Below are 18256 nucleotides of genomic sequence, written 5' to 3' on the forward strand. Positions count from 1 at the left end.
CTAAAGCATCCGCCAACTCCTGGACAGTCTGTGGTGCAACGTGGCGTTGGTGGATGGAGCGAAACATGATGTCCCAGATGTGCTCAATTGGATTCAGGTCTGGGGAACGGGCGGGCCAGTCCATAGCATCAATGCCTTCCTCTAGCATTGTCTTGCATTAGGAGGAACCCAGGGCCAACCGCACCAGCATATGGTCTCACAAGGGGTCTGAGGATCTCATCTCGGTACCTAATGGCAGTCAGGCTACCTCTGGCGAGCACATAGAGGGCTGTGCGGCCCCCCAAAGAAATGCCACCCCACACCATGACTGACCCACCGCCAAACCGGTCATGCTGGAGGATGTTGCAGGCAGTAGAACGTGCTCCACGGCGTCTCCAGACTCTTTCACGTCTGTCACGTGCTCAGTGTGAACCTGCTTTCATCTGTGAAGAGCACAGGGCGCCAGTGGCGAATTTGCCAATCTTGGTGTTCTCTGGCAAATGCCAAACGTCCTGCACGGTGTTGGGCTGTAAGCACAACCCCCACTTGTGGACGTCGGGCCCTCATACCACCCTCATGAAGTCTGTTTCTGACCGTTTGAGCAGACACATGCACATTTGTGGCCTGCTGGAGGTCATTTTGCAGGGCTCTGGCAGTGCTCCTCCTGCTCCTCTTTGCACAAAGGCGGAGGTAGCGGTCCTGTTGCTGGGTTGTTGCCCTCCTACGACCTCCTCCACGTCTCCTGATGTACTGGCCTGTCTCCTGGTAGCGCCTCCATGCTCTGGACACTACGCTGACAGACACAGCAAACCTTCTTGCCACAGTTCGCATTGATGTGCCATCCTGGATGAGCTGCACTACCTGAGCCACTTGTGTGGGTTGTAGACTCCGTCTCATGCTACCACTAGAGTGAAAGCACCGCCAGCAATCAAAAGTGACCAAAACATCAGCCAGGAAGTATAGGAACTGAGAAGTGGTCTGTGGTCCCCACCTGCAGAACCACTCCTTTATTGGGGGTGTCTTGCTAATTGCCTATAATTTCCACCTGTTGTCTATTCCATTTGCACAACAGCATGTGAAATTTATTGTCAATCAGTGTTGCTTCCTAAGTGGACAGTTTGATTTCACAGAAGTGTGATTGACTTGGAGTTACATTGTGTTGTTTAAGTGTTCCCTTTATTTTTTTGAGCAGTGTATATTTAGTAAAGATTTTAAAAGGATAACCTTTTAAATGTTTTACTATTTTTATTTGTATGAAATTCAGTGAGAAGTATGGTCCTCCGCTTCCTCTTCTGAGGCGCCTCCACTGGTACGGCTGTTTTGTTCTGTTCGCATTCATTTATTTGCAATAACAGTGTCGGTATTCTAAGCCAAACTGCTTTTCAGTATTTTTGCTTGCATGCATGAATAACTAGGCTACTACTTTGAGCATTGAGTTTGCATTATTTTGGTAAGACAGCTGTGTGTAGGGCTGCATTCACATAGGCTGTTTGTATGTAATATGTTAATTACCCTATCTAACTTGTAGCTTATGTTCATTACGAAAATGGCCTCGCCTTAGTGTGTATAGGGCGTTGTCCTTTGTGCTGATACGGCGCAGCGGTGATTGGTGCGAAATCTGTAGCCTTCCCGCCAATTTAAACAGCCCCCTATATCATTTTATCCTGGTGCCGGTTCTGGGTGTTAATTAGTAGGCTGATACCCCATTTTATGTACCCAAGATCCCTATGTAAGAATGTACATTACAATTTGAATGTTCAATATACATAGTATTATTTCAATTATGAAGTCTAATACATCCACAGTGCAATTTCAACTGATTTGTCCTATTTTGCCAAATTAACTAATTATTGTTTTTTTTATGTATATAACAATTTTGCGAACTTTTTAAGCATTATATAGTCCAAATATTGCATTTTTACACTACTCGTATCAGTTTGCATCAGTTTCAATACGGGACTTTTATTTTGAAGGCCACTATTGTGACTGATCGTTATTGTGGTTAGCTTCACATAGGTGGCTCTGGCAGTGCTTGGCGCTGCTGAAAACGACTCATCTGCAGATTACTTGCTTTTCTGTATGGAGCACAGGAGGATGGTGGCACCTTATGGGGAGGACGAGATCGTGGTAATGGCTGTAGTGTAGTGGAATCAGTGTTATGGTATCAAATACATCAAACACATAGTTTCCATGTGTTCTTTTGCCCATCTTAATATTTTATTTTTATTGGCCAGTCTGAGATATGGCTTTTTCTTTGCAACTCTGCCTAGAAGGTCAGCATCCCAGAGTCGCCGCTTCACTGTTGACAATGAGACTGGTGTTTTGCGGGTACTATTTAATGAAGCTGCCAGTTGAGGACTTGTGAGGCGTCTGTTTCTCAAACTAGACACTTTAATGTACTTGTCCTCTTGCTCAGTTGTGCACCGGGGCCTCCCACTCCTCTTTCTATTCTGGTTAGGGCCAGTTTGTGCTGTTCTGTGAAGGGAGTAGTACACAGCGTTGTACCAGATCTTAAGTTTCTTGGCAATTTCTCTCATGGAATAGCCTTCATTTCTCAGAACAAGAATAGACTGATGAGTTTCAGTAGAATGTCCTTTGTTTCTGGCCATTTTGAGCCTGTATTCTAACCCCCAAAATGCTGATACTCAACTAGCCTAAAGAAGGCCAGTTTTATTGCTTCTTTAATCAGAACAACAGTTTTCAGCCGTGCTAACGTAATTGCAAAAGGGTTTTCTAATGATCAATTAGCCTTTTAAAATGATAAACTTGGATTAGCTAACATACCGTGGCATTGGAACACAGGAATGATGGTTGCTGATAATGGGGCTCTGTACGCCTATGTAGATATTCCATTAAAAATCAGCTTTTTCCAGCTACAATAGTCATTTACAACATTAACAATGTCTACACTGTATTTCTGATCAATTTGATGTTATTTTAATGGACAAAAAATGTGCTTTTCTTTCAGAAATAAGGACAATTCTAAGTGACACCAAACTTTTGAACGGTAGTGTATGTGCGGTTCTACCCTGTGGATTAGGCAATATTTATTATTAGGCCAACTCCTGAACAAGATAAATTCACGTTTTACGCCGCTGTATAGGCTACTGTATGAATCAATTCATGCGTAACCTCGGGTGGATATGACACAAAACAGACTACCCTACGTAAAGGTCAGTGGAGGCTGGTGGGAGTAGCTATAGGAGGACAGTCTCATTGTAAGCAAGTGGTTTCCATATGAGTCAAGCATGTGGTTTCCATATGTTTGTTGTGTTTGATACAGTTCCTTGTATTCCATTCCAACCATTACAATGAGCCCGTCCTCCTATAGCTCCTCCCACCAGCCTCCACTGATAAAGGTGCAGAAAGGGACTGACAATGGGAAACAATTTACGAAATGATTATGGTATCCTGCTTAACAAAATGTGTAACCAAGGAAACTGTTTTTCCCTTACCATTGGTCTATTCAACAAAGCGAGTCTCCAGTGAAACGCCCTCTTCTACAAACTAGACCCAATGAATACTGAAACTGCAAACCTTACAGCGAGGTGACGTCATGCATACTCGTATTCCTTTGGCGTGGAAGCGGAGAGGGAAGAAGGGATCTTGTTCTTGACTATGGAGGCGAGTTACACTGCATGGGACTAAGAGCGGACTTGTAGAGGTGCTACTTCCATGCTGATTAAGTTACATGTTCCAATGTGGATCCACGCCAAAACACAGCGATCACAATAATACTCCTTAAGGTACAGGCTCGTTTTCATTCATTCTGAAAGCATGGAGAAAATCTGTAAAAATGAAAACATCTGCAGGCTAAAAGTCTGCGCTAGACAAGTTACTATTTAAGTCCTAAATTCATTTTTTTTTGTTAACTATACAAACAGTGCAGCATGTGTTGTTTATTTCCTGCTTTTGCTATAGCCTATACATAGCAAGCAAGGACCTTAACGCAAACTAATCTTTCTCTTGTGACTGATTCACTACCACGCACACCTCCTGAGGGTCATCCACTGGTTATTGAGTTTGCCCCTTGATACATTGTAGGCGAAACTTTTGATTTGTCCATTATTGTATCTTGTGGACGTTGCATGAAGTGTTACTTTTTGTAGGGCTGTGACTCTGAGGTGGAAATGCACCGGTAGAAAATGAATTAGGCAGGTTGAGTTCAGTGTGTGGGAATCTGAGGAATGCGAGGATTAGGGGCGGAGATTCATGCGCTACCCTTCTTCATTTTCTCACGTTTATTTCGGTTTCAACTCACGACTGTATTCAATGCCCTTAACTGGTCTAACAGTCACTATATTTGTCATTGGCATTGATGCTTTTTTTTCTTTTTCCGTTCTCAAATTACGTAGCCAGATTAAAAATGTTGTATAGTTCTGCACCAATTTCGAACCAAAACTACCTTTTTTTTGGTCACGGTCGAGAGTGACTCCCGTCGCTTAATTTAAGTTATAGGCCTAATAATTGTAGATCTATCTAACATTGGTACAATTTATTTGGGATTGACAATGGTGGTGTTTTTTTTTTTGTCGTCCGGTTAACATTTTCGTGTTTTAATCTCAGCTAGTATAAAGAAGAAAAATCAGCTATACTACTTCACGTGTCCCATAGCCGTTTTCAGGATTCATGCAAATCAAGGCAAAACACGTTTGAGCAGATTGACACAAGGCAACTCGACAGAAAAGTGAAGTCGTTTCAGTTTGAAGGCCGTGTGAACGGTTATTTAGCATCAGTAGCCAATTAAAGTGTAAGGAACAAGGCCAGGTTTTAGTGTGCCATTCTTTTCCCAAGCGCGCACTATTGCCTAGATGTCTCGGTGGAATCACCGTGTCCTAATCAGGATAGATGGCAGGAAAACGGTTCCCTACAATTGCGATGCCAAGCTAGCCTACTCGATCTCGTTTGAAGTCTCCACGTTTTCTTTTCATTCGTTTATTTAAAACGAACCAATGGCAGTGTTCACAAATATCTGAACTAAATGCTCCATAGGAATGAGAGAAGGCAGCCACAGCATTTAGAGGGAAAATGCTTTCATTATCAATATGACTGATGTTGATATTTCAAATAACTCAAACCATATAGGAGTAGTCTGCTGTGCCATCATCACACTTTGTCATTCACAAGACCTGTATCCTTAGACCACTGCCTTGCATTGGAAGACCTTTACAAGGACATATGCACTATGCAGAAATAGATTGGCATATGTGACTGAGACCAGTACCACTGCCTCTGGACACTTGTATATGATTAGAACATATTCTTACATCTCACAACATGTACATGAAGGCATCGAAAAGGAATTTCCTTGGTTGTCAGGGCAGCTGAAACACTGCATATTTTTTTGTGTTTGGGCGATTTTTGTTATGGAGATTTGATGGACAGCTATATGAAATAGTTATTTGTTCAGTTCTACCATTTATCAAATCACTTTTGGTCCAGTTGGTGACCTCTGCACTCTTTGGTGTGCAGCACTGTGTTCAAAATAACCCTTTGGTTATTCTAAGGAATTGTTTCTCACTGTGGTTCTCTTCCAATCCTTCTCCATGTTTCCTCCTCTGTTGAAAAGTGTTATGTTTGCCTGGTCATCTATTGGTGTCAATGATAATAGAATTGAACATTGGTGTCAATGATAATAGAATTGACGTAGCATACTATAATATCATCAGCAACATAAATATCAGGAAGATCTCTAGTCTCCAAACCTGGGTCTATTTGCTTTTAGAGGCTAACTCTGGACATACCTAGCCCTCAACTGTCAGTAGCTCACTAGGTGATGGAGGTGATATTTGTACAACTATACTCTGAGTCAGTGTGCTCTCGCCCCCCCCCCCCCCGTCAGATGCACTATGCAATGCTCCTCGTGATTCACATTACCCAAGCCACAGTCCCAACAGCTGACATCTATTGAAGGAATTCCACTTAATCTAAAAACATGAAGATTTCTCGTGAGGTATTGCAGCAAAGGCTCCAGATAAAAACATTTTGTGCAAGTGTTCTGGTATGGAGATTGTGGTTTTGCTCTTGCAGTGCATAAATGGTGAGGAGTTTTTTTTTGTGTGTGGTTTTGCTCCTTCGTGGCACAATGGGAGACAATCACAAATGTCTTATTGGAGTCCATAGGAGATGGTGCAAATGTTGTGGGTTCAACAACGACCACAACAACATTTGTTTGAGTAGTCTGACCCCATGAGAGTTTCTGCCCCTCATCCTCCTCCTTATCTTGGTATAGATGCAATCAAGTAATGCACTGTATTCCTATGTTGTTGTCAGAGCTTTTGGCTGTAGATGAAGGCTCCTTTGCTTGCGTGGTGTTGGGAACAAATGCTGCTGTTCTAGTCTGAGTCTGCACAAACACAGCCAAGTTCTGTCTTAAATGGCACCCTATTTCCTTAGTACACAACATTTGACCAGAGCCTTATGGGTCCTGGTCAAAAGTGGTGCACTATATAGGGAATAGGGCGCCATCTGGAACTCAGCCTGCCTGCGAAAGGCCATTTTTTAAAATCTCTGTTTTGGTGTGATTCTATTGAACCCACGTTCATGTCAGAATCTGTTTAACAGGAGCTGACATCAGTCAGATGAATAGTTCAGCTGTTCTTAGACGCCCCTTCTTGATAAACCATTCTCTAATGCTGCTCAGACAGACAGTAGCACGGCAAAGCTCAGCTCACTCTGCTACATATCTAGGGCCCTATAAAATCAGTAAAAAAAAAAAAAATCTCCGTTTTTGTTTTTCCAGGTTTTCACTCTCAATTAACATTGTTGTGGACTTAGAACAACCAATTGTTGTTTTTCTAAGTCCACAACAATGTTAAACCACTTCACGAGACAATTTTTGAGGTCTGGGAAAAATTGAAGCAGTTTAGATTATTGGGCGCAGTTACCCTTTTAATGCAAGTGTGCACCAGGAAGAGACCATTATTTGGGTAAGTGCTGTAGCACTCATGTGATTGCAGAGTTTGAAAAACAAATGGCCACTGGATTAATGCAAATAACATAGTCCAAAGTCATGCAGTATATGTAGGTATTAGTGTGCCTTTTGGGATACTGTGTCTGTGGCTCAGTGGCTGGTCTCATCACTGAATCATAATATCCATTCAAAGACTGGGTATCCATCAAGAGCTGCTATTACCCTTCTTCTTTAGGATCCCTCTTTTTTTTCTCTTTTTTTTGACGATCAAATCTTCTTTCTTTCCATCCCACATTTGCATGGTGTGGTCTAAAGATTGTTAGCCTACTCCTTGAGGACGACCACAAGTTGTAGACTAGAGAAATTCCACGTTGAGCCTGTAATATCGATCCCTGTTCTATCACATGGGAGACAAGACTTTTCCCGGAATAGAAGAACTGTGAGCGGAACATATTTTAATCGGTGACCTTGTCAACAGAGCGAGAAGAGACAAACCAACACCCACACATGAAAGTTTGAACCGCTGCCCTCACTAAACTGGAGACTATTTGAATAAATACCAGGCGTATTGCTGAATCTAGCCTAGTGTCCTATTAGATTTGAATGCTAACCTTCATGAGTTGTACTGTATATAAAATCAAGGTAATTAAAGGATTATGTTCCACGTGCAGTGTGCATTCAGTTCTTCTGCTATGGGCTGTTCGGTTGTGGTACAGTGAGATGATTTGGTGAGGACTGTGTGGTGGCTGCCTGCTGATCTTACTGGATATATAGATAAATTCCTGAAAGAACTCCAGATTTCATGCTTTGGTTGGATCCTGGGCGGCTGAAGATAATGAACACAAAGCATGTCAGCGCTTTGAGAGATTAGGCACACAGTAGATTTTTTTTTTTGTCCAGTGAAATAGCCCTCCATAGTCCTGGCACACTGAGTATGAAAGACCAGCGGCTCTCCAGCCTTGTGCTATGTGGAGTGGATAGCAGTGAATGGGGAAAGAGCCATTTTAATTTCAGTGTGAATTGCTCCAGATGTGGCTCACTCGCTAGAAGAGAGTATTTTCTTCTAGCTCCTAATCCTACCTGCAGTTTTACCTCGACGGGGAAGAGCAGGATGGCATATTGTTGAATATTTCAAAGACAAAGTGCTTGTTACTGTATCACTCCGGGGTGCCCGCTCTCCGGTTAAGAGAGGCAGAAGCCTGAAGGGGACAGGCCGTCTCTCCGCTGAGCACATTTGCCTAACAAACAAGGCCTCCAGAGAATTCCGCAGCAGTCAGTGAGCATTGGATGACTTAACCTGGCATGACTCCGTGTGATGAATGGACAATTGTTAATCCTAATGTCAAATCGCCGTAAGTAATACACATTCAGCTGTGTCCAAAATGACCAGTGATTTTGTTGTTTTGTCGGTATAGATGTTTTCCTTCATTGAGAACCCTATAGTTAGATGTATCACCTAGCCTCACTATTCAGTGGTGCGCTGACCCTCTTATAATAGGGTTCAGGGGAAATACTACACTTGTCGTCCCAGAGTGGTGTGCAGGCACCCTTGGGTGCCGGATTTGGTTTGAGGTAGCCTTGCATTGTCATACGCCAAAATCACATCGTTATCACGCCTCCCTTGGAGGTCTGGAGAATTTTTGTATTGCAAAAACGGTTTGAATGGGCAGCTGATCTTGATTTGGATGTTACATTTCAAGAAACCTCCCCCTGCGCCCGCAGAAGGGGTGCTGGGTGTTATGTGCGTCACTGTTGTCCGTCCGGGTAGGACACATCAAATGTGGCCGACATTTAGCGTTTTTACTATATATATATTTTTAAATGATTTATATTTTTTGTATTTATTGAAACTGAAAGTGGAAGTTACGCTGGTAAAGTCAAACGTCACAACACGTTCTAAACTGCTCTGGTGACAAACACACTTTTTGCCTCCATTCGTCAACATGGCTGCTGGCTGCGCTTTGCTACCACCGGAAATATCTTGAAGATTATTTTGTTATTGTAAGGACCCCAAAAATGGAGGCAGTGGGAGAACCTATTCAAGTAAGTAAATGCATTTTGAAAATGTTAGATGTATTACAGTGCTAGTAGTAGGCCACTGTAGGCTAACTGAGCTGCTAGCTAGTTAACTTTACCCACAGTTTAGCTAAGTGAATTAAATTATCAGCTAGCTAATGTTATATTAGCTAGCTAATGTTATATTAGCTAGCTATCTTGTTGTAATCATTGTAAATTTAAAAAGTTTCCAAATTAATTTGCAGATAACAGCCATGGAAGAGGGTGAAATTACAGCTCCAGCTGTCAGTGAAGGGAGAGTGTAGGCTACTGAACACAGTATGCTTTGTGGGAGGACATTATGAAAAGATTCTCTAGTTCCAGTCAGTAGAGGGGAACAACTGAGGACAGAGATAATAGCAACATAATATCCAGTGCTGTCTAATTTAATTATAATGACGCCTGTTTCTTTTTTATGTATTCTGTCCTCAGATATGGAAAGCTGTGAAAGCCTGTGTTTGTAGATGAAGATGGAGGTCCCAAGAGACTAATTGCGTATTTCCATACAGGTTTTAGCCCAGTATTTTACCCAAAAGGCTCAGACTTTTCTGTTTCCATCTACACAGGCCGTCACCTGTTTCTCACTGGGCCATGGTTCCGGCAGACCTGCTCTCACTTGGGACCAAAGCCAGGTCACTGGTACTTTTCAGCTGGCATTTACATAGCAATGGCTAACTGTGAACTTTAACACCTTCTCACAAAGCAACTGTGTATAAAATGGAGAACACCATCGTATTCGTGAGAGTCCATAGTGTGGTTATTAGTTTTGTAGGCCAAACCGTTGGGAGACTACAGACGTTTTTTGAAAATAGTTTTTTGTGTGATGTCTCATGGCATGACAAACACCGCTGCAACCCAGCCACCTTCCACTGCAGATGCGGAAGGCCGACATAGGTGCATGCGGTGGATTGAGATGCAGCCCATGCAAAAAAATTGATCTCTCTAGCTTATCCTAACGGTTTTGATGGGGATTTTTTTCCCTTTTTTTTTGATGTTTCAATTGACACAGAGAGGGAAGGGTGCTGTTTTCTGTGTTCTCAAGTGGACATTTCATTTTTGTCTAGTTGTAAGATATCCAATCTGTTTTATTTGATTGTCACTCTGTCTCAGTATACAGTGAGGGGAAAAAAGTATTTGATCCCCTGCTGATTTTGTACATTTGCCCACTGACAAAGAAATGATCAGTCTATCATTTTAATGGTAGGTTTATTTGAACAGTGAGAGACAGAATAACAACAACAAAAATCCAGAAAACCGCATGTCAAAAATGTTATAAATTGATTTACAATTTAATGAGGGAAATAAGTATTTGACCCCCTCTCAATCAGAAAGATTTCTGGCTCCCAGGTGTCTTTTATGCAGGTAACGAGCTGAGATTAGGATCACACTCTTAAAGGGAGTGCTCCTAATCTCAGCTTGTTACCTGTAAAAAAGACACCTGTCCACAGAAGCAATCAATCAATCAGATTCCAAACACTCCACCATGGCCAAGACCAAAGAGCTCTCCAAGGATGTCAGGGACAAGATTGTGGACCTACACAAGGCTGGAATGGGCTACAAGACCATCGCCAAGCAGCTTGGTGAGAAGGTGACAACAGTTGGTGCGATTATTCGCAAATGGAAGAAACACAAAAGAACTGTCAATCTCCCTCGGCCTGGGGCTCCATGCAAGAGCTCACCTCGTGGAGTTGCAATGATCATGAGAACGGTGAGGAATCAGCCCAGAACTACACGGGAGGATCTTGTCAATGATCTCAAGGCAGCTGGGACCATAGTCACCAAGAAAACAATTGGTAACACACTGCCGTGAAGGACTGAAATCCTGCAGCGCCCGCAAGGTCCCCCTACTCAAGAAAGCACATATACATGCCCGTCTGAAGTTTGCCAATGAACATCTGAATGATTCAGAGGACAACTGGGTGAAAGTGTTGTGGTCAGATGAGACCAAAATGGAGCTCTTTGGCATCAACTCAACTTGCCGTGTTTGGAGGAGGAGGAATGCTGCCTATGACCCCAAGAACAACATCCCCACCGTCAAACATGGAGGTGGAAACATTATGCTTTGGGGGTGTTTTTCTGCTAAGGGGACAGGACAACTTCACCGCATCAAAGGGACGATGGACGGGGCCATGTACTGTCAAATCTTGGGTGAGAACATCCTTCCCTCAGCCAAGGCATTGAAAATGGGTCGTGGATGGGTATTCCAGCATGACAATGACCCAAAACACACGGCCAAGGCAACAAAGGAGTGGCTCAAGAAGAAGCACATTAAGGTCCTGGAGTGGCCTAGCCAGTCTCCAGACCTTAATCCCATAGAAAATCTGTGGAGGGAGCTGAAGGTTCGAGTTGCCAAACGTCAGCCTCGAAACCTTAATGACTTGGAGAAGATCTGCAAAGAGGAGTGGGACAAAATCCCTCCTGAGATGTGTGCCAACCTGGTGGCCAACTACAATAAACGTCTGACCTCTGATTGCCAACAAGGGTTTTTCCACCAAGTACTAAGACATGTTTTGCAGAGGGGTCAAATACTTATTTCCCTCATTAAATTGTAAATCAATTTATAACATTTTTGACATGTTTTTCTGGATTTTTGTTGTTGTTATTCTGTCTCTCACTGTTCAAATAAACCTACCATTAAAATTATAGACAGATAATTTCTTTGTCAGTGGGCAAACGTACAAAATCAGCAGGGGATCAAATACTTTTTTCCCTCACTGTATCAGCTATCTTAATCCATTTGGTAGCTTATCATATGGCATGCATTGCCAATGCAACCATAGGCCTACAGTATGATGGGATTACTGGCTTTATGGGCATCTGTCTTCTGAAGCAGAGAATTGCTAAAGTCACACATTGTTTACATGTTGAGCTATATGTTAAAATGATACCAGTAGACAATGTATGAGGCAAACCATATAACACATTTTGTACATTCCTTTTATGTGCTGACATAGAGTACCAGTCAGAAGTTTGGACACACCTACTCATTCAAGGGTTTTTCATTATTTAAACAATTTTCTTTTTTACATTGTAGAATAATAGTGAAGACACAAACTATGAAATAACACGTATGGAATCATGTAGTAACCAAAGAAGTGTTAAACAAATCAAAATATATTTTACATTCTTCAAAGTAGCCTCTCTTTGTCTTGACAGTTTTGCACAAGCTTGACATTCTCTCAACCAGCTTCATGAGGTAGTCACCGGGAATGCATTTCAAGTTACAGATGTGCCTTAAGTTAATTTGTGGAATATCTTTCCTTAATGTGTTTGAGCCAATCAGTTGTGACAAGGTAGTGGTGGTATACAGAAGATAGCCCTGTTTGGTAAAAGACCAAATCGATATTATTGCAAGAACAGCTCAAATAAGTAAAGAGAAACGACAGTCCATCATTACTTTAAGACATGAAGGTCAGTCAATGCAGAACATTTCACTAACTTTTAACATTTCTTCAAGTGCAGTTGCAAAACTATCAAGCGCTATGATGAAACTAGCTCCCATGAGGACTGCCACAGAAAAGGAAGACCCAGAGTTACCTCTGCTGCAGAGGATAAGTTCATTAGAGTTGCCAGCCTCAGATTGCAACCCAAATAAATGCTTCAGAGTTCAAGTGACAGACACATCTCAACATCAACTGTTCAGAGGACACTGCGTGAATCAGGCCTTCATGGTTAAATTGCTGCAAAGAAACCACTATTAAAGGACACCAATAAGAAAGAGACTCACTTTGGCCAAGAAACAAGACCAATAGACATTAGACCAGTGGAATTCTGTTCTTTTTTGGTCTGTCCAAATGTGAGATTTTTGGTTTCAACCGCCATGTCTTTGTGAGACGCATAGTAGGTGAATGGATGATCTCCGCATGTGTGGTTCCCACCGTGAAGCATGGAGGAGGTGGTGTGATGGTGTGGGGATGCTTTGCTGGTGACCCTTTTTGGTGATTTATTTTGAATTCAAGGCACACTTAACCAGCATGGCTACCACAGCATTATGCAGTGATACGATATCCCATCTGGTTTGCGTTTAGTGGGACTATCATTTGCTTTTCAACATGACCCAAAACACACCTCCAGGCTGTGTAAGGGCTAGATGCAGTGCTGCATCAGATGACCTGGCCTCCACAATCACCCGACCTCAACCCAATTGAGATGGTTTGGGATGAGTTGGCCTGCTGAGTGAAGGAAAAGCAGCCAACAAGTGCTCAGCATATGTGGGAACTCCTTCAAGACCGTTGGAAAAGCATCATTCCTCATGAAGCTTTGCACACTTTTGGCAAAGGGTGGCTACTTTGAAGAATCTAAAATATTTTATGTATATGATTCCATATGTGTTATTTCATAGTTTTGATGTCTTCACTATTATTCTACAATGTAGAAAATAGTAAAAATAAAGAAAAACCCTTGAATGAGTAAGTGTGTCAAATTTTGACTGGTACTGTTTAGTGCAAATCCAACCCTTGTAATTTAGGTACAGTATGAAAATAAGGAGATGACAATTAGGTTACAGGAGATTAGCATTACAGGTAACATATAAGTTCCCATAGTAGATAGTCCAGGGGTTACCCTACGAAGTCCGGAGCCTGCTGGGGGGGGGGGGGGGGAAGCAAGCAGTGGAACTGGCTTCGAGGCCCAGAGTTGAGTTTGATGGAGATAGTTGCTCTATGTACCGTCTATCACTGACCCTGGATGAGCTAGATGCATATTATTGACCTTTACTCTTTTAGATCAATAATATGTGACCCGATTCAGGAAACTAGGCGTATGTCGCAAGGCAAACGAGACGATTGTGGACTACAGGAAAAAGAGGACCGAGCACGCCCCCATTCTCATTGACGGGGCTGTAGTGGAGCAGGTTGAGAGCTTCAAGTTCCTTAGTGTCCACATCACTAACAAACTAACATGGTCAGTCACTAACAAGACAGTCGTGAAGAGGGCACAACAAATCCTATTCCTCCTCAGGAGACTGAAAAGATTTGGCATGCGTCCTCAGATCCTCAAAAGGTTCTACAGCTGCACCATCGAGAGCATCCTGGTTGCATCGCTGCCTGGTATGGCAACTGCTCGGCCTCCGATCGCAAGTCACTACAGAGGGTAGTGCGTACGGCCCAGTACATCACTGCGGCCAAGCTTCCTGACATCCAGGACCTCTATACCAGGCATTGTCAGAGGAAGGCCCTAAAATTGTCAAAGACTCCAGCCACCCTAGTCATAGACCGTTCTCTCTGCTACCAGCACGGCAAGCGGTGCCGGAGTGTCAAGTCTAGGTCCAAGAGGCTTCTAAATAGCTTATACCCCTAAGCCATAAGACTCCTGAACATCTAGTCAAATGGCTTCCCAAACTATTTGCGTTGCCCCACTCTCCCCCTCTTTTACACATCTGCTATTCTCTGTTATCTATGCATAGTCACTTTAATAACTCTACCTACATGTAGATATTACCTCAACTAACTGGTGCCCCCCGCACATTGACTCTGTACCGGTACTCCTGTGTATATTGTCTCGCTATTGTTATTTTACTGCTGCTCTTTAATTACTTGTTACTTTTATTTCTTATTCTTATCTGTATTTAAAAAAAAAATTTAATACTGCGTTGTTCGTTAGGGGCTCATAAGTAAGCATTTCACACCTGTTGTATTTTGCGCATATGTGATAAATAACATTTTATTTTGATTTGAAGTCACGACTTCACAGGAGAGCCGTTTTGAACATAAAAAATAAGTTCAAAGAAATGCCTTCTCGAACATGTGAACTTTCATGTGCCTTAATATCAAACTTGTATGCTGTCTGTAAATACGAATAAAACATTTAAATTACGAGCCTAGTTGGTTTAGCCATGGAAAAAGTCAGCAGCCTTCCCGCTAGCCATGATTGGCTGAGATAATGAGTGGGCTGGACATGCTGAGAGATGGACTACTTTCTGGAGGACGATCGTGCCGTGCTGAATCTCTCTGACTCTGAAAATGAATGTCTGCCGTGAAGCTTTCATCCATGTATACGGGTAAGAATCTAAGATCAAACCGGTTTGTCATAGCTAGCGAAAGTTAACCAATCGGTTTGTATTGCTAGTTAAAGCTTGCTGTTAGCTAGTCAGCTGGAGTTAGATGGCTGGTTTGCTAACGTTACTCTGTGGATTGGGATTTTCTTTCATTTTGAAAATGTTGCTACATAAGACCGAATCCAGGTGGTGAGTCACATGCTGTTTTTATTAACATTTTGTTGGCTTTATAATCGTGAGAGAAATGTAACTATCTTGTAGCTAGTTATACCTAGGTTAGCTGACTTCTCAAAACAAACATCCATTGTGGCTAGCTACTTCTTGTCTTTCATGCTAGCCTGCACAGCCAAATATCACTCCATAAAAATCAACATTTTAAAATATTGATATGGCCAGCATTGCTTGAGCTTCAGCTCATCTCTAAATAACAGAGAAATGTAGTGTAAACCAGCCTGCTGCAAACGTTCTAAAATGTTCTTTCACCAGTGCTTGTTTTGTTGAAATGTTTAGTCCTCACGCACTCTTACTCCTGTGGCACTAATCTGGTTAGCAAGGCATTTGATTGGCATCACTGATTTACACCAGGTTCCCACCCCTCTTTAACTGATTTCTGCCATGGAACTTCTCAAGGGAAGCTTGAATCTCGACGAGGCTAGATTTGAGGTGATGGCATCTCCCCTATGTCAAGGAACCAATATATTCTCCTCAAGCCATGTGGGCTGATGTCAGAGGCTTTTGCAGGCTGCGGAGGCTCCAAGTCTAAAACTGCAACAGTGTATAAGCCAACCTTATACACAAGCCAACCTGCAGGATCCCTACCCCTCACCCGCTTCCTTCAAGGCCATTCCAAAAGCAGATAAGAAGATTCACTTGTTAAATGTCAAGCAATTTCAAAGTGCTGTATGTTTTGATAATTAACTTCAGTGAAAGGGGTTGAGCCATTGAAAAGGTTCAAGTACATGACATTTATATTGGCATTTCATCAGATGCTATTCTGTCCTTTTTTCTTTTTACAGCAGTTGGTTTTAAGATCTAGTGTTCATGTTGAGCTAGAATACTCCCATCAGAAGCTTTTAACTTGATAAAGACATGTGGCTCACGGTCTTGATAAAGTGACAAGATCAAAGCTGATGAATTTTGAGCCTTGAGCTTTGACAAATCAGACATTTCCACTGCACATTCTTCTCTTCAGGTTTTCCCTTTCCAGGACAAAGTTCTGACGTGATCCTGGAAGTAGAGAACAGTCCCGGAATAACCTGCAATTTACTCCCTCTGTGTAGTGTCAGACAAGGTTGACAACTCAACTATGGCCATTGGCCACCATGCTAACAGCTATATACTGTATAATGTCAGGCAGTCGACACATTAAAAGGGCAGATTTTCCACCAGTTTTACTATTGAATATATCACTGGCGAGAAGGGCCTCATATCAGCCCATTTCACTCCAACTGCTTTGCCAAAACCTCTATTTGGATCATGTAGTTAAAGGGCCAGTGCAGTCTAAATGCGTTTTTTTTTTCTCAGGTATTTATATCCTATTGTACAACAGCTGATAAACAGATTTTTTTTCTTTCTCAGTGTTATTTCCTGATAGTTGCTGGTTGAAATTACAATCTACACAGGATCTTCTAATCAGCAGGTTTTGCATGTGTGGAATTTCAGCTTGCCTGGTGACATCACCTGGTGGTAGATAAGTTAAAGGTCCAATGCAGCCATTTATATCTCAATATCAAATCATTTCTGGGTAACAATTAAGTACCTTACTGTGCTTGTTTTTAAAATGGTAAAAACAAATTGCTTCTTAGTAAATGTTAATTTCTCAAGCAAGAATTTTGCTAGGGCTGTCTGAGTGAGGAGGGGAAAACTAGTTGTTATTAGCAGAGCGGTTTGGAGCTTTCTTTCTGTCACCAGGCGGTCCAAAACTCCATCCCACCAAACAGGCTGAAATTTCACTAAACACTACTTACACTAAAAGGGCATATCATAATTTAAACAAGCTATTTTTGTGTCTTTTTGACAATATTTAATGGAAAGCTATTACTAAGGTACTAAATTGTTACCCAGAGATGATATAATATTGATATGAAGACAGCTGCATTGGGCCTTATTTAAACTCCCAGCTGCTCATACCTTCCTCACAGTTGTTGATATGACGAGCTAGTTTGACCTTAAGAAATCTCTTGAAATATTTGGTATTCATGAAATGCACTACATTGATAATACTTGAACAGTAATTTTAGGAAAGAGGAGCATCACGAGCTGCAGCATGATGAACTTGATGACACTGCACTTAGGGCTATTGCTCCCTCCAGACATGCATCAACGCCTTTGATAAAAGCACACATTCTACCTCGGAGCAGTAAAGTCATGCTTGGCCTACATGAATCATAACTGAGATTACAACTAAGGGGGAATTTATTTTACTAACCTGTTGGGTGTGATTTATGTTTCAATTAAAAGCCTTTGTCATAGATCCCTCAACCCAGCTCGCTCCCACTCCTTCCCAGTGCTCTATATCCCCATTCCTGTGGCTTTGCTTTATAAGCCATCTTGTGTTTCAAAGAGTTCATGTTTAAAAGTGCCATTAGTTAGGTCAAAAGGTTCATAGACACATTTTAACAAAGTAGAGCGTGGTATTTAGCTCACTGGCCCCACCAAAGCATTGTTTTTAAAAGGGCAGCTGAAGGTGATTGGACTTTTTTTTTGGCCATTTTCCTCATGCTCATTTCCCTTTCTCTACATGGCTCAATGCATGTTAGCGCCCCAGGTGCATACTGCGTTTTGTTTAAATTTGTTTTTGCTAAGCCCCCAAGGAAGACTCTAAATGGAATACATTGAGTTGGAACACATCAGCTTAGCTAACCTCATACACACCTTGTGCAGGTAAATGCATGCAAATACTGTGACAATCTCTACATTGTATTGTATGCCCCATCCCTAGGTTGGAAAGTAAATGTGTACTTGGCCTTTTCTATTGTGAAGGCCTTTTTTTCTTTTCTTTTTTATCCTTATACAGTTTTACCTGTCCTTGAAGACTTGACTCACCAAAATAGTTGAGCTGTTCCAGCTAAGCGTTCTGCTAGAGTGAATGAGGATTTGAAAGAGAAGTTTACTTGTATAACAGACACTGATACATTGGCTTTTATTGTGCAGGATTCTCTGAGATGTTGGTGCTCAGCTTTGTAGCTTGCGGTTTAAGGTCAACGATACACCGCGGGGCAGTTACTTCACAGATTCAATGTGACAGGACGTTTGTTTGCGCCGAAGAAGGGAAAGCAAATGTGACAAATGAAACGAGACCTTAGAATAAAATG

General features: G+C 42.1%; 1 protein-coding gene across 8 annotated transcripts in view; it reads left to right on the forward strand.

Moving 5' to 3' along the window:
• The first annotated feature begins 3518 nt into the window (after positions 1-3518).
• Positions 3519-18256, forward strand: part of LOC115160704 (plakophilin-4) — a 134137-nt gene continuing 119399 nt past the window's right edge. For 2 of the 8 annotated variants that reach the window (XM_029710985.1, XM_029710981.1), the window contains exon 1: positions 3519-3725. The gene's annotated coding sequence lies outside the window, so the exon portion shown is untranslated. The remainder of the gene's footprint in view (positions 3726-18256) is intronic. The other 6 variants (XM_029710980.1, XM_029710989.1, XM_029710986.1 and 3 more) reach the window with 5 other exon arrangements.

Source organism: Salmo trutta, chromosome 24 (genome assembly GCF_901001165.1).
Source record: "Salmo trutta chromosome 24, fSalTru1.1, whole genome shotgun sequence".
NCBI lineage: Eukaryota > Metazoa > Chordata > Actinopteri > Salmoniformes > Salmonidae > Salmo > Salmo trutta.